The sequence below is a fragment of the Colius striatus genome, chromosome 3 (assembly GCF_028858725.1).
Source record: "Colius striatus isolate bColStr4 chromosome 3, bColStr4.1.hap1, whole genome shotgun sequence".
Taxonomy (NCBI): domain Eukaryota; kingdom Metazoa; phylum Chordata; class Aves; order Coliiformes; family Coliidae; genus Colius; species Colius striatus.
In genome coordinates, this window is record NC_084761.1 from 86675158 (window position 1) to 86691439 (window position 16282).

The window sequence follows — 16282 nt, forward strand, 5'->3', positions numbered from 1 at the left end:
GAAGTTAAAGACCTGTTGGGCAAGTTTAACACCCATAAATCTAGGGGACCTGAAAGGATGCACTCATGAGTGCTGAGGGAGCTGGCTGATGTTATTGCTGAGCCACTCTCCATTGTTTTTGAAAGATTATGGAGGACAGGCAAGGTGCCTGAGGACTGGAGAAAGGCCAATGTCACTCCAGTCTTCAAAAAAAGCAGGAAGGACAACACAGGAAACTACAGGCTGGTCAGCCTCACCTCCATCCCTGGAAAGGTGATGGAACAGCTCATCCTGAATGTCATCTCAAAACACATGAAGGAAAAGACAGTTATGGAGGAGGACTCAACATGGATTCACCACGGGGAAATCCTGCTTGACCAATCTGATAGCCTTCTAAGAGGACCTAGCTGGCTGGTTAGAAGAGGGGAAAGCAGTGGATGTTATCTACCTTGACTTCAACAAGGCTTTTGACACCATCTCCCATTACATCCTCAGCAACAAGCTCAGGCAATGGTGTGGATGGTGAGTCAGATCAAGATCTGGCTGAATGACAGAACCCAGAGGGTGGTGATCAATGGAGCCAAGTCAAGTTGGAGACTTGTAGCCTGTGGAGGTCAAGGGTGTTGTTTCTGAGGCCAGTCTTGTTCAACATCTTAGAATCATAGAATCATTTCAGCTGGAAGAGATCTTTAAGATCGAGTCCAGTCTTTGTCCCAGCCCTACCAACCACTAGACCATTTCCATAAATGCAACACCCACCTATCTCTTAAACACCTCCAGAGCCAGTTACTCCAGCATCTCCCTGGGCAGCCCGTTCCAATGCCTGACAACCCTTTCAGGAAAGAAATTCCTCCTCATATCCAGCCTGAACCTCCCCTGGTGCAAATTGAGGCCATTTCCTCTTGCTCTATTTCTTGTTGTTAGGGAGAGCAGACTGACCTCCACCTTGCTACAACTTCCTTTCAGGTAGTTGTAGAGAGTGATAAGGTCTCCCCTGAAACTTCTTTTCTCCAGGCTAAACAGTCCCAGACCTCTCAGCCCTTCCTCACAGGAGACGTGCTCCAAATCCTTTCCTAGCTAGGCAGCCCACCTCTGTATCCTCTCCAGCAGCTCAATGTCCTTCTTGCAGAGAGGAGCTCAAAACTGGACACAGTGTTTAAGGTGCAGCCTCAGCAAAGCCAAGTACAGGGGAATGATCACCTCCCTGCTCCTGCTGACAACACTGTTCCTGATCCAGGCCAGGATGCCCTTGGCCTTCCTGGCTACCTGGGGACAAGGCTGGCTCATGTTCAGCCACTATCAACCAACACTCCCAGATCCCTCTCTGCCTGGCAGCTTTCCAGCCACTCCTCCCCAAGCCTGTAGCGCTGCTGGGGGTTGTTGTGGCCCAAGTGCAGGACTCAGCACCAAGCCTTCTTGAAACTCATGGCACTGGCCTTGGCCCAGCCATCCAGCTTATTGAGATCTCTCTGTAAAGCTTCCCTACCCTCAAGCAGATCAACACTTCCACCCAGCTTGGTGTCATCTGCAAACTTGCTAAGGGTGCACTCGATCCCCCCATTCAGATCATTACTAAAGATGTTAAACAGGAGTGGCCCCATTACTGGGCCACTTGTGACCAGCCACCAACTGGATTTAACTCCATTGATCACGACTCTTTGGACCTGACCATCTAACCAGTTTTCCACCCAGATCTTCATCAGTGACCTGGATGAGGGGACAGAGTGTAACCTCAGCAAGTTCCCTGATGGCACCAGAAGGCTGTGCTGCCATTCAGCAGGATCTTGACAAGCTTGAGAGTTGGGCAGAAAGGAATCTCATGAGGTAGAACAAAGACAAACACAGACTCCTACATCTGGGAAGGAACAATCCCCTGCGCTAGTACAGGCTGGGGGTAACCTGCTGGAGAGCAGCTCTGCAGAGAGAGACCTGGGAGTCCTGATTGATAATAAACTAACCATGAGCCAGCAATGTGCCCTCTTGGCCAAGGTGGCCAATGACATCCTGGGATGCATCAAGAAGAGTGTGGCCAGCAGGTCGAGGGAGGTTCTTCTCCTTCTCTACTCTGCCCTCGTGAGGCCTCATCTTGAGTTTTGTGTCCAGGTCTGAGCTCCCCAGCTGAAGAAGGACAGGGAATTTCTGGAGAGGGTCTACTGCAGGGCCATCAAGATGATCAGAACACTGGAGGAGAGGAAAGGCTGCAGGACCTGGGGCTCTTAAGCCTGGAGGAGAGTGGAGGTACACACCTCTTTAATACTTGTAAGTATTTGAAAGGTGTATGTCAGGAGAATGGAGCGGTACTTTGTTCTAGAGGGTCCAGTAATAGATAAAAGCTGGAACACAAAAAAGTTCTTAAACTTAAGGAAAAAAATATTTACTGTTCAGGTGAGGGAGCCCTGTCACAGGCTTCCCAGGGAGAGTGTGGAGTCTCCTTCTCTGGAGGTCTTCAAAACCCACCTGGATACGTTTCTCTGTGACCTGATCTAGGGGGACCTGCTTTGGCAGGAGGGTCAGACTAGATGATCTTTAGAGGTCGCTTCCAACTCATACCATTCTATGATAATATGATTTCAGGGGCGTTTGGTTGGTTGGGCTTTTCTTATCTTTGATCTCTTACTGTGGATTGATTTAGCTAACTTTTGTATCTTCTGCATTGGCCTTTTTTCTTATTGGTTCTGTTGCAAACTGTAGACAGTATAAGAAGGGTAAGCCCTGACAAGTACAGTGATAATTTTGATTTTTTTTACTCTGTAGCCATTTCTTAATAAAAGCACTAATTTCAAAGGTATCCACTTACAACTGAGGAAGGAAGGAACTGGTTACATTGGGTTCATCCACCTGCTTTCCCAATACTGCGTTCCCGATACTAATAAGAGTTGTACTCAGTTCCAATCAACTTGCATAATTGACACCAGTCCAAAAACCATGACGCCACATGTCTAACTTCACACTTCTAACATTTAGACTTATTTCTTTTTCATATTTTAAGGCTCGTTGCTAAGACTTTTAAAACTTGCCTTCCTTAGCCTCTCAGCTATATTTAAATGGCCTGCTTTTTAAAAATCACTGAGTATGTCACATTGTCACAGAAGTCTGAATGGTGATTAGCTTTTCTTGGTTACAGTCTAACATGTCATGAGCAAATCATAGAATCACAGAATCATAGAATGGTAGGGGTTGGAAGGGACCTTTCGAAATCATCTAGCCCAACCCCCCTGCAGAAGCAGGTTCACCTAGATCAGGTCGCAGCTTCAGAAAGTCTTCAGAAAGTCTTAGCTTGTACTTTTTGCAACACTCATATGAGCCACCAAGGAAAAATCTTCCTATACTTCTAGAGTAACAGAAAGATGAGAAGACAGAACACTACTTCTCTCCAGCTAACACCACCATACACCAGTTCTTTTCACTTCTTTGCACCCTCCTGTGTTCTAAGTCTTTTATTTTAATTGACTTAAGAGAGGATTTCATTAGAGAGGACAGCATGCTGGCTAGCAATTAAAATATATCAACACCGTTTCTGCAATCCTCCTTCAAATCCCAGTCCATTTCTCACCTTTTGCAGAAAACGGTCAGATAGTCTAAAAACAACACACAGACAAGGAAAAATATCCACAAATGTATAATTTTATAAATTATTTTTGTGCTAGAAGTTCCACTCACTTGTATTGGTAAAGTTAGCCTAAAATATCTTACCTAAAATATCTGTCTAAAAACAAGTCTAGTAAAAGCCTCTGGTATTGCAAAGAGCTGTTTTTTCCCATCCCATCAGGATTTGCATTGACAAATAATGCTGACACCATCTGTATTGTAAGGGTAACTTTGCAGGTCACTCTTGAGTCTAACCTAGCGTCTAAAGCTAATGAAAATTGAGTTAATTTTCTTTCTCTTCCACAAACTTCTTGGGAAATTTTGGGGAAGTCACTCAGCCTCTATGAGACTTAATTATCTCCTTGTAGAAACAAGGGTGTAAGAACTACTCTAGTATTTAAACACCTGGATAACTCCTCAGTTTGTCTATAGCTTTAGTTGAATGCCTTTTGCTATTAAGTTCATGAAATATCATTATATGCTTAAACATATACTTAAGTGGGTTTGCTGAAATGGCACTGATGTGTACAGAGTATTCCCATCTCTCTGGTGACAGAAAAAAAATGTTTTAAACTGTATTTTAAGATCATAAACCAAGTCAATGATTTCTTTCTTAAATTCCAGGCAATCAAGTGTATTCTGCCTTTGTTAAAGAATCAATGTGGTACTTGGCTGCCTATGTCCAAATTGAAGCCATTAATTTCTCCTGTTTGTCACCTCCAGATTAAAGTGGTTTTGCAACCACAGATAGTGTAACAGGCTCTTGATGCTGAAACAAAGCTTTCTCTCAGGAGGCTCTGTATATGTGTAAAGGATACAAAGTAAATATTTTATGAAGACCATTAGCAGTAAGAAGGAATTTATGTATTCATTCAAGCTTTGATCTTGCCTAACTGAAGTGAACTATATTTTACTATTGACTGTAACAGGACTTATTTTATTGCAACTGAAAGCATGCAAGTATTTAATACACTGTTAACAGCAAATAACCTTTTGGTCCCAAGTTACCACAGCTTTTTCAAGAATGTATGGTTATTAGAACAAAGACTGTATGAAAGTACCTGGTTACAAAATTTTTGTGGTTTTTTTGTTTGCTTGGTTGGTTGTTGTTGTTTCTCCAAATGCCTGCTTTTAAAAACATTTCCTATTTTGTGAATTTATTTAGGAGAAAGGATTTCTTTTTTAGATAATTTTTTAATTAATTTAATTATTTTTGGCACAGAGCACTGGAAACAAGTTTGTTGGCATAGAGCCTGACCTACTGAGATGTTTGAAGATACCTTTAGTGATTCACAAAAACATCTAAAACACAGTTAAAATGTTAAGTTCTCATTAATATTTTTTACTCTGTGTAGCTTAGCAAGTAATGAAGTACAATCAGAGCTGATAAAGCAGAAGGTTAGTGTTAAGGACTCCATATACATATTGTACAAGTTTTGGAATAGCTTTAGTTTCCAATGGACTGAAAACCACCAGCAGCCACGAAGCATTTCCCAGATTAGATTAATTTAGATGAAATCCATTTTGCCCACTACACTGTGTTACCCATTGTGCAGCATATAGAGGATGAACAGAAGATTCATTTCAAATTGCAAAATAAACACTCAGACCAACACATCTGATCCCAGTGCAACTTAGGGATTTACACCAACTAGATAACTATCTCCGTGTCTTTGTAAAACTAGCACTGCCACCATTATTCCTTATGTTACTTCTTTCAAAAATCAGTAATAGCATCTCCTCTCTGGAGAGGGAACAACAGCAAGGGAACATTACAAAGCATATTCATGCTTAAATATTAGTGACTCTGATCTAGGTTAAAAAAAACCATTTAGACCTAAATAACTATTAATACATGAAAGTTCCAATGTTGTATACAGTCTTTGAAGCTAAAGGAACCCACCACAGGTCCCTGCTGAAGGGCTGTCTTGGTGGCTTTTCAAAAGCACCGCAAAGCATTTAAAAAACTGAACTAATAAAAACAATTAAACAACTATCATTACTTCTTGATGTCACACTGTCCATGCAAGGGCATGTAACAGCAGGCATTTCATAGAATCATAGAATGGTAGGGGTTGGAAGGGACCCTTAGTGATCATCTAGTCCACCCACCCTGCAGAAGCAGGTTCACCTAGATCAGGTCGCAATTTACTGTTTCTGTTTGTGTTCTAGGATATGTATAATGCAGAATTGGTCAGATCTGAGGAAATCTTTGGGTAGTCAGTGCTGTGTAATGTCCTTCCAACCAAACCTAAAGTCAAAGTCAGATGTCACATCCTACAGACCAGGCATTCTTGGTGAGGAATTCTGGTCTTTTTTACTCTTGTCTTTCATGCACTGCAGGAATCTGACTTTTAAAGGCATTTGGATTACCATGGAAGGACCTAACTAAAATCTCTACCAGAGACATTCTCTACCTAGCCAGAATTTTTCTCCACTCTTCACCACGGCATAATGTTTGCCTCTTACTTTTTTCAGTAAGAGAAGGCATAACTTTCTTAATTAAGCTTCAGAAGATCCTCCAAATTTTGTACTCCCTGTATTTCCAACTCCCAAGTCTTTACATATTTATTTTCTTGAATACTCAAAGCAAATTTTTCCATACCTGAGTACTCTTTTATTGTGCTCATACTAACAGTATGTTACAGTGAATAAAACTAAGTCCTAATCAGATGATCTGAGGTTGCTCTTTATCTCCCTGCTCTGGTAATCTCCTTATTAGTTTGTATCAAATCCAAATGTCCCAGTGTTAACCAAGGCAGGAGGTTTCATTCCTAAAACTGAAAACACCTTCAGCTCTCACTTTGCTTACAAGTGGAATCCTAGCTCCAACTCCGTCTGCTACCAGTTGGTACTTGCCTTTAATGAGACACTGAAACTCTGTTCACTCAGACAGATGATAACTAGTCAGGAATCACAAACAGATGCTTCAGTTAGAAAAAAAAATAGTAGCACTAAAACATCTTGTGTGTTTCTGCTGAATTACCTTAACATACTCCTGACCCTTTACAGGTTCTTTGGAGTAAAAATGTCTACTTATTAGAACATGCCTATATTTAAAGACGCTGTTGCAAGAAAGACAATAGCATATATTCATATAGAGATCCTCTGAGGACAAACATAGGCATTATCTTTCCCACGAAGAGTATAAATGCTACCTTGAAAGAGCTGGCAGATGGACATTTCTTTTCAGAGAAAGACTGAGCTTCAAATTATGGAACTTCTCTTGTACAACTGCACTGGACACTTGTCATCTCAGAAACTAAAACAGAAATACCAGCAGTCTGAATACTGATTTAAAATGTACATGAAGAGCATGAGTTTTCTAAGATAATCTGAAGAGAAGAAATATGAATGGCAAAATAAGTTAGTTTCCTACAGCCTTTTAATCAATACTACTCACTAGGCAACATTTTCTGATACAATACTAGACTAATCTAGTAAATGAGTAGTAACCATTTGGCTTGAAAGGTGTTCAACCTGCTTGCAGCAGGAGAGATTGTAGTACCTTGTGTACTATGTAATATATGGGAGATGAAATGAGATATAGAGACAAAATAGCATCGAGTTTCATTTTGTTCTAGAACACTTAGGTTACACAGGGGCATCACTTTTGAGTGATGAGGAGCACTGCTTTTGAGTAATGCAGGTCTTCTTATATCTTACCATTTAATGTCAATAAAATGATATAGAAATTAACTTAGTTCTGTCATGCTAAAAATCATTATTTCTTCAAGTCTATGATCTCAGTCTTTCAGGTAATCTTTTAGTGTTAAAACACATTGAAAAAAGTTCTCCCTTTCTTGTGGGAGAGAATACAATAATATCCTGGACTTTAACAGAACTTTGACAATATTCTTGACACAAAAATGTTTGTATTTAACAGCCCTTGAGAGAGTCTTACCCTCTTCACAGGACCTCCAAAGGAGCAGTTTGTATCTGGTAGGACTCCACAAGACATAGACAAAAATGATCTTGCCTGTTATATTTTTTAATGGCAGCTCCTATCTCAGTCATGTGGAGTGCTGGAAGAGGTCCCTGGAGGAGATATCAGGTACAGGGGGCCAAAGGCATTAGATAAACTAATTTGTCATATGGCTGTATGGTTTATGGCATTTCATATTCTTTATCATAGTCCTATCTCCTGCACATACATTTGATGACAAGAAGACAAAGGAACAAGTATCTGCAGTGGGAGAAGGTATGCTACTGAATTTCTAAGGACAGATGCAGGGCACCGATGTGAGAAGCAAAAGGTCAAATGGACGTTTTTAGATCACAGGCTGAAAAAAATAATGGCAGATGATTCAGACATGTGGGAAAAAGGACATATAGACAAAGCAGCATGGATGATGATTTAACCAAACTTATTTTGAATAATATTCAGGGAGAACTCTAAATAGCTCGGAGAAATAAACCTAGTCTTGGTGTACTTAGAGTAATAACTGCAAATGATGCTGTTAAAGAGCTGCCATAACAGACTTGGGAGGTGCCTTGGCATTCAGAGCCAACGAAGAGCATGGAGAAGGCCAAGCAAGATTCCTGCCACCAAGAGCAGGCTCAGTCCATTGCTTATGATGACTAACTTGTCTGCTAGGGGCTCACAGGGGGAAGGACCACAAACCCCAGGAGAAGCTAATGTGTGTCTGAAAAGGCACATCACATATTGTATGCTGGAAACCAACCTTGGTGTGCCAGTAAAGCCCCTGAGCAACCAGCTGGCTAAGAGACACTGCTAAGTTGCCAAAAGGGTTTAAGAAAAACTGCCAGGTAATTACATGTGCAATACCACATACTATTGGCTTGTTTCATCCTTTTGTTTCCACAACACAGCATTTGGTGTTTAATCTCTTACATTCCTTCTAAAAAGTGAAGAAAGCCTCAGAACTTTAGAGGTAGGTATTCAGGGAGCAGCACACTCATCTCTATCAAATTATGCAGTTCAGTGGTTGTTCCACATTAAATATTAATAGAATAATCTCTTTCAACAAAGACTTGGGTTACCTTGGTACTTGCTGAACTCATGGCAGACATGCAATTCCTCATCTGGATATAACCAGGACAGACAACAAAATTAGGTAAAGAATTGACTTGAAAAACATGTTCTTAAATTGTTTAATATAAGATAGATATTTACCTTTTATGGTCATTAAGACTTAGGTGGATGTTAAAGAGTGCAGAAGGGCAACTAGTGACAGTAATATATATGTAAAAATTAAAAGCTCAGGCTAACTGTACTAGGCCATATCCTAGAGTTATTACTCTCCTCTCCTCTCCTCTCCTCTCCTCTCCTCTCCTCTCCTCTCCTCTCCTCTCCTCTCCTCTCCTCTCCTCTCCTCTCCTCTCCTCATACATATTTTGGTAACTGATTTGCTTAAGAATCTTTAAATAATTCAGCAACTTTAGCATCCAGGCAAAACTCATGTTATTTTCAAGTAAAAGGTACATTTCAGGCTTTCATGGGAAACTAGCAGCTTGGTCTGCCGTGTTACAGAAAGCCATAGGAATGTCTCTGGCTTGACTCAGTGTTTCTTGTATAAATGAAGTGGCACATGTGCCTGCCAGCTCCTCCCTGCTAGGGGCTGTGAAGATATGTCCAAATTCTCTTTTAGGTCAGTGACTACATCGTTAGTCCATTCAATTTGGATTCAATTTCAGGTCTGCGTGGCAAGGTGCAACTTAATCCTCAGGAAGTAATGGATTTTGAAGGCTCTGCTTGAAGAATCAGCTCAGTCTAATGCTGATCAAGGGCTTCAGCCATGAAACTATGATTCTGCTTGCAAAAAAAATCTCCTGAGCACCACAGGATAAATGCTAACCAAAAAAAAACCAGATACAAACATATGGCAACCATGAGCAATAATAGTTCAGCTATCCTAGTATGATGAAACACAAACAATTTAAACAGCCCAAAGAGCTGTTCCCAAATGTGCTTGTCTTACAGAGATCTTTCTGAAACAATGTAAGTTATTGTTTATGGAAGTTGTTCTTACTAAAGAAAATGGGATTGTTATTGTCTTTAATAAAGCAGGATCCAGCCCTTGATAAGAAGAGGAAAACAACATTGCTTTGAAAGTTATTTTAGATAATACATGCATAAATTCAAATGACAGGATGACTAGGAGTGGTGATGTCACACTCATTGAGACTTTGTATAGAGAACTGGAAAAGGTAGCAAAGACATGTATTGAAAATGAATTATGCACAGGAATATATGGAAGAATTGCAGACTACATAACTTCAACCTACAGTTAATAGTAGCAGAATGACCTGGATACCTTTAATATCCATCTACATCAAAGTAGTATAAAGAAGAGGATGTATTAAATTTCTGTATTGATAAAAGAATGCCTTTTCAATAGATAACTGGAAATGGATTTCAATTTTCGTAAGAAAAAAAAGGAGGCAAGTGATCCTCAATCAACCAGCTGCCAGCCAGTTGTTAGGAGCTATGAGAAATGGTTAACAGTATTGTAGGGTCTTTAAAGGGAGTGGAATGAGTCAGAGGAAGGAAGCATTGAACTTACTGTGAAATTGAGGAAACTCTTTTATTTTTGATAGTGGAAAATGGAGCAGCAGGAAGGAAAGAAGTACTCAGACTCTCGTAATGAATCCAATGACGTGTCCTCCATTAACAGTAATGCAAGCATTCAGGCAACCCAAGGATCAATGTACGGACTGTGAACTCCCATTTTTGTAGAAAAATGTCTCTTTCAAACCTACACAAGTTTTCAACAGCTATATCAATGTAAACTATTGTATCAATTGATGAATATGGGATTCTTCTGTCTCCTGGATAATCAGTCTGGCACCTTTCACAAGCATTAGACCTATTTAGCATCACAGAATCATTTAGGTTGGAAAAGACTTTAAGATCACTGAGTCCAACTGTTAACCTAACACTACCAAGTCCATCACTAAACCATGTCCCTAAGAAAAACATTTAAATTGCTTTTAAATACCTCCAGGATAGTGAGTCAACCACTTCCCTGGGCAGCCTGTTCCAGGTCTTGGCAACCCTTTCAATGAAGAAATTTTTCCTAATATCCAATCTAAACCTCTCCTGGTGCAACTTGAGGCCTTTTTCTCACATGTTATCACTCCTTACTTGGGAGAAGAGGCCGATACACACCTCATCACAACCTCCTTTCACATAGTTGTAGAGAGGAGTAAGTTCTTCTCTCAGATCTCTTTCCTCCAGGCTATTCAATACAAATACATCAATTTCCCATTAAAATGACATGTCAGATTTTAATACATGTACTTGTGTTGGCTAAAATTTAACTTTTCAGCTTTTCCTTTCTGACATAAGACACCTCAGTGCCCACTGCACTGCCTTTGGACTTAGACCAGATTTTGATACCCTGGTTTGCTACAGACTATGCGTGACCTTGGATTTACCTCTCTGTACCTCAGTAAAAGATAAAGCTGCTGCATTTTAAAGGCATGGTAAAAGGGGAACTCGGTTTAAGAGTGTAGAGATTTTGAATGTGGTCAAAGCAAACATTATGTAGCCTGTGAGAGGTAAATAAATAGTTGATACAAATTGGGTGATTTAGCAACAGTGTACAACCCAAGTCCTGACTAAGTCCAAATGATGGACCAGAACCAATGAAGGGCAAGAAAACTAGCTTTCTAGTGTGAATAGGAAATATAATTAAACTTGGTATTTCAGCTAAATAATTATATTAGCACCAATTTTAAATAGTTGATCTTAAAACTATCCTGATGACATATATTTCTACTTGTTTGCTGGCTTAGATTTTTTTATAAGGCAACAGAATAGATTATGTCAGTGACCACTGTGCAAAAAACGTTAGATCTGCATTTGTCATCAGAAATGGTTATATTGATTTTATTGAGTGTTTCTAGATCGATGTGCTGTATTTGAAAATTAACAGTCCTAAAAATCAGCATGCAGGATTTTCTCTATCTAAATGAAACTGTACAAAAAAAAAAATCAGCATAAAAATGAAATAAAACTTATTTAACATCTTTTGCAATATAACATTAAATGTACATTTTTATTGAACCTACCTTATGTTCTGGAGTGAAAGTCATATTGCAACATCCTAATCCATTGTCATCTCTCTGAATCGACTATCAGGCTGCCTCTCCCCACTCTTTAATAAAATAGACCAAAACAACTGCCAAACTCATCCCTGGAGAGAAAACACAAAAAATATGCAGCAAGAATGCTATTTTCATTAGCTTCTCAAATCACTTAAATAGTGTAAATGCACGGACTGGAGTTTTTATCTTTTTTAGTGAGAAAAGTCAATTTAGCAATGTCCCCAGATCAGCACAACATTTCATCCGAGTTCTTACTATTAAGTCAATTGTTAACCCCCTGGCCAATACAGTATTCGAGTTGCAATACAATTTCAGCACGGGATTTCAATGGTTAGGTTCAACAGGGCCATAGCTTTGTAGTGTCAGCACTTCTTTATCAATACTGTATTTTGGGTATTAGCAAAATATTAACAGTTACTCATCTCAGTCACTATTCTCTATATTAGCTAGGCAGATTAATGAAATTTTCATTAATACACTGCATCACATGTTGTAGTAAAATTACTTCATTGAGAAGGTAATTTTATTTACAGACAAAACAGTGAATGAAAAGCAGATGTAATAGTATAGAGTAGAAAAAAAGACAATATCTGAAAAACTATCTGCTAAATTCTCAAGGCAGAGATCTAAAAAAAACACCACTTCAACCACAAAAGGCTGACTGTCTTTGTTAATATTCAACAGAGAATGAGTATTTGGGTATTTCGGGGTAGAAATGTGTATTTAAGACAAAAAGATTTTGGCTTTAAAAGTTCTTTCAGAATGGCTAGCAATTGAAAAATGAAAAGGCAGCATGAAGATGTTGATTGTGCATCCACAGCTTTAACGATACATTTTTTAAAAGACTCATTCTGGTATTCACTTTGCCCCATTCTGTAGTAACCTGAGACAATCATTTGTGAAGTTGAGGACTTCCAGAGTATAAAAAGATCTTTGAAGTTGAACAGAGGAAAAAAGCTTGATGAATGTCAGATATTTCAAATGGAAGCACTTATGTGAAATAGAGAAGAAATGGTATTTATTTCCGAAGTCCATCTTCCTACTATCTGTCATTGTCTGATTTATCTTACAAGCTCTGATAAGGAATTCAGCTTGCAATATTGGTCGTACCTCCAAAAGTTTTGTCTATGCTCTAGAATTAGCCAAGTATTTTCTTTTACTTAAAAAGAAAGAAAAAGGTAAGTGTTCATATACACTAAAGCTTGCAGTTTGGAGAAGAAAAGTTTCAGGAGTTTTTCAAAAAGTGTACTCTATATATGGCCTGAAAAGTCTTTGGGAATTTGAGTCCAAAAGCTAGTAGTAAATAAATCTCCTGTTTACTAAACAGATTCTTGTGAAAACCTTACACTCTACAGTGAAGATTGATTCTTGGGTAAAAGTACATCTAAGTAGAGAGGGAAACCAGGAATAACAAGAGCCAGGGTGCATGAACTGGTAACAGGCTCATAAGAGGGCATTTGTTAACATGTAATTAAGTAGTGGACCTCCTTTCCATGTTATACTGCAAATACAAAAAGTTTTTGCGGGTTCAAGAGAGACTTGACAACTCAATAGAAGAAAAATCCATCACAGTTCACTAAATGAAGGGAAAGCAGCTATGCTTTAGGAAGTGCTTGAGTGATTGGAGCCCTGGAGAGTATCTGTCTGCCCTCATCTCTTCCCCAAGATGCTGGCTCATTTTTTTATGGATTTTCCTTTTGTATCCACAAGCATATTTCTGTTCTTCTATTCATAAGTAAGTTTCCATTCTCTAAGCATGAAAAACAAAATAACTATCTGGCTACATGCCTTCACCAGTTCTGTTCTACTATCTGCCTGCAGAATTCATTAGGATGTAACCTTGCAAGTATGAATAAAATCAATTTTTAGGAAATTATGCCTAAAATAACTGTGCCAATGGTTTGAATGCTGTAACTTAATGGCTCAAAGGATGTCCACACTACACTGTCAGCCTATGTGGGGCTATCACAGAAGCACAACTTGCACAATACCTGTGCTGTCATGACTGCAGCAGCAAAGCCCCTTTTGCCAAGAGTAGCCGCTGTTGTCTCATAACAAAAAGGTCTGAAGAAAGCTTCAAGGCACAGAATAAATTCTCAATGATGCTGCCCACTTTAATAACTCATTAAGGGCATAGATTTTAGACAGATCCAACTGTTACACACCACCAGGATTGTAGAAGCCACAATCTGTCTGGGTAAAACTTTAAAGAGTGCAAAGCAAGCTCTAAGGGCTCTGGCAAAGAAAATCTCAGCTGACTGTTTACTTTGTGTTAGTTATCCACCATTTCTGTCCCATTTAAAGCTACTTTCAGAGGAAGAGAAAAAGAAAATCCACAACAGAAACTGAAATGAGATCTCAGTAACAAACATCAGTTTTCCCTGTGGGAAACAAAGTTTTGTATTTGTCATAGCTAATCTTATCAAAAGGCTGTCAGCTGGAAACATATGCTGTCACAGGGTTTCCTCAACAGCCAGGTGAGTAAACAAAATTAGTGGGAATTCCTGCCTAGAAAACATCTGTTATTTTGACCCACTCCCTCTCTTCTCCCCGAGAAGTCCTTCAGCACCTGGGCTCCACGTAACTGGGAACACGTCCTTCCCCATCTGAGCCAGTCCACCTGAACATTTCTAATCCTGGCTGTCTGCTGGAGGGACAAAGGCCTCCAGCACGACAGGACTGAACGTCACATGAAAAACGTGTGCATTAGCTCACTCAGCCAGGAGTTCCTGAAACTCTGGGGAACAAAAAGAGGCTTCACCCATCTTCTTTTTCTGTCTTAAAGAATAGCCTAATGAATCATATGGCTTTTGCTTCTTAAAATGCACCCATGAGAAATCTAATACATTATTTTTCTCCCTTCTAACCTCTACATGAGCAACATACACATAAGGCAATCCAGAATATTTGTGATTCTTTGCTCCTTCAACAAACTGAAAATGCTCCATGGAAATACCAAGGTAAAGAAACACAAGCAATTACAGTATTTATATAATTTGTTTCTGATATGGGTCATTTAGCAGCATAAAAAGCCTTCAATCACTGGAGAAAGCTATTTATATCCTCACCACAACTCATGTTTCTGGCTTTAATTGTGCTTTATTGCCGAACTTGATGAAGAATTAAGAATACATACAGATTTATAAAACATAATCATCAAAAGTGAGAAACAGAGATTCGAGTTCAGATCTTTGTCCTGCCTGATTACACATTTGCCTGTTTTCCTTCTAGTTTTTCCCACTCAACACAACTTCATCTTTTCCTCCTCTGCTTCAGCTCCTGGGTGGATTCTTATTTCCAAGAAAACTTCCTCCTCTCCCTTCCCACCTCCTTTAAAGGGAGTATGAAAGAATTATCTTTAGACAACTCAACCTGCTAGTCTTAAACCCTTAGTAATTTCACCATGACTTGTGGACTTCATGAATAATTAGACCACATATCACTACAAATCCAATCAACACTCTCTTCCATTATCTCCTGTCACCGTGAGAGTTTAGCACCATTCCCAAAGGAGATGGACAGCCAAGCGAGTCTGAAATTAAAATGACACGTTTTCCTTCCAGACACAAGAAATCTCAAAATTTCTCAGCAGCAAGAAGATCTGGTTTTACTGTACTGGGAAAACCTCGTGTTTGGGGAGCTAGCAGAGTCTGGTGGGACTCCCCACACAGGAGGCACACCAGATGCAGGCTGCAAAAGAGCTGAGTGCCTTCCTACCAGCTGTCTCCAACATGGCTCTGTTCACTGGTGCAGATTGTTAAAGGTCAGAACAAGAAAAAAGTCATTTCTGGAAATTAGGAATTGTGCTTGTCTTTTGTATTGCACATCCCAAACTCAAGTGTTACAGCCTGGATTCACTTTAAACTCACCATTGAAGGAACCAGAGCTTGCTCTCTCTCAAGTTACTTGTGTCTGAACATTACCAACAAGTAGCAAGGACAATGGGGAAAAAAAAAAAAAAAGGCATTTAAATCCTAAATTTATAATTTGATGAAATATGTGATTGTGAAGGCACTGAAATCCTCTGAGAACCAGACCCTAACTGAACGTTACCTGAATCAGCGTAAGCCTCTACGGAAACTGGGATTTAATCATCCTTCACAGACTCCTTTAGATCATGCAAGTATTTGCAAGTTAAAGGTCTCAATTGATAGCTGTTTGATAAATATGAAAATTAATAACAACTCCAGGAGCAATTGCTGCTAATATCACAGCCTTCGTTCTCAATTAGCACATTTGGAAGCTACTCATGCTCTCATGGATCTAGTGTAAGGGTGGTAACTTTTGCTGGTAGAGCAACAAAAGGATGGGCTTGACTCTCACCATTCTATGGATGATCATCCAGTCAAGCTGCCCTGGCACATCTACAACAGCAGCATCCACTGGGAATACTGGGAATACTGGGCATGGTAAAGCAAAACCTATTGCTGAAACAGCCCACCAAGTCACATCAAACCACAAAAGAGAAAACAAATGGTATCTAGGGACTACTATCAAGAAGTGGATGGAGATGTGGCTCTAAACCACCAGACAATGACTCATATCCTTTTCTTAATTTTTGCCCCTTTCCTTGTCTCCATGCAATGACACAATACTCCATTTCTGCAAGACTACAACATATGGGTTTGCCAAAGCAAAAAAA

The 16282-nt window shown here is 39.6% G+C and overlaps 1 protein-coding gene across 2 annotated transcripts in view; it reads right to left on the reverse strand.

Moving 5' to 3' along the window:
• Positions 1-545: 545 nt before the first annotated feature.
• LOC104555463 (janus kinase and microtubule-interacting protein 2) overlaps positions 546-16282 on the reverse strand; it is a 211451-nt gene continuing 195714 nt past the window's right edge. Inside the window, exons 16-17 of one of the 2 annotated variants that reach the window (XR_009818444.1) lie at positions 11605-11729; positions 546-584 (exon numbers count right to left, since the gene is read on the reverse strand). The gene's annotated coding sequence lies outside the window, so the exon portion shown is untranslated. Of the gene's footprint in view, positions 585-11465; positions 11511-11604; positions 11730-16282 lie in introns of those variants that run through there. The other variant, XR_009818445.1, reaches the window with a different exon arrangement.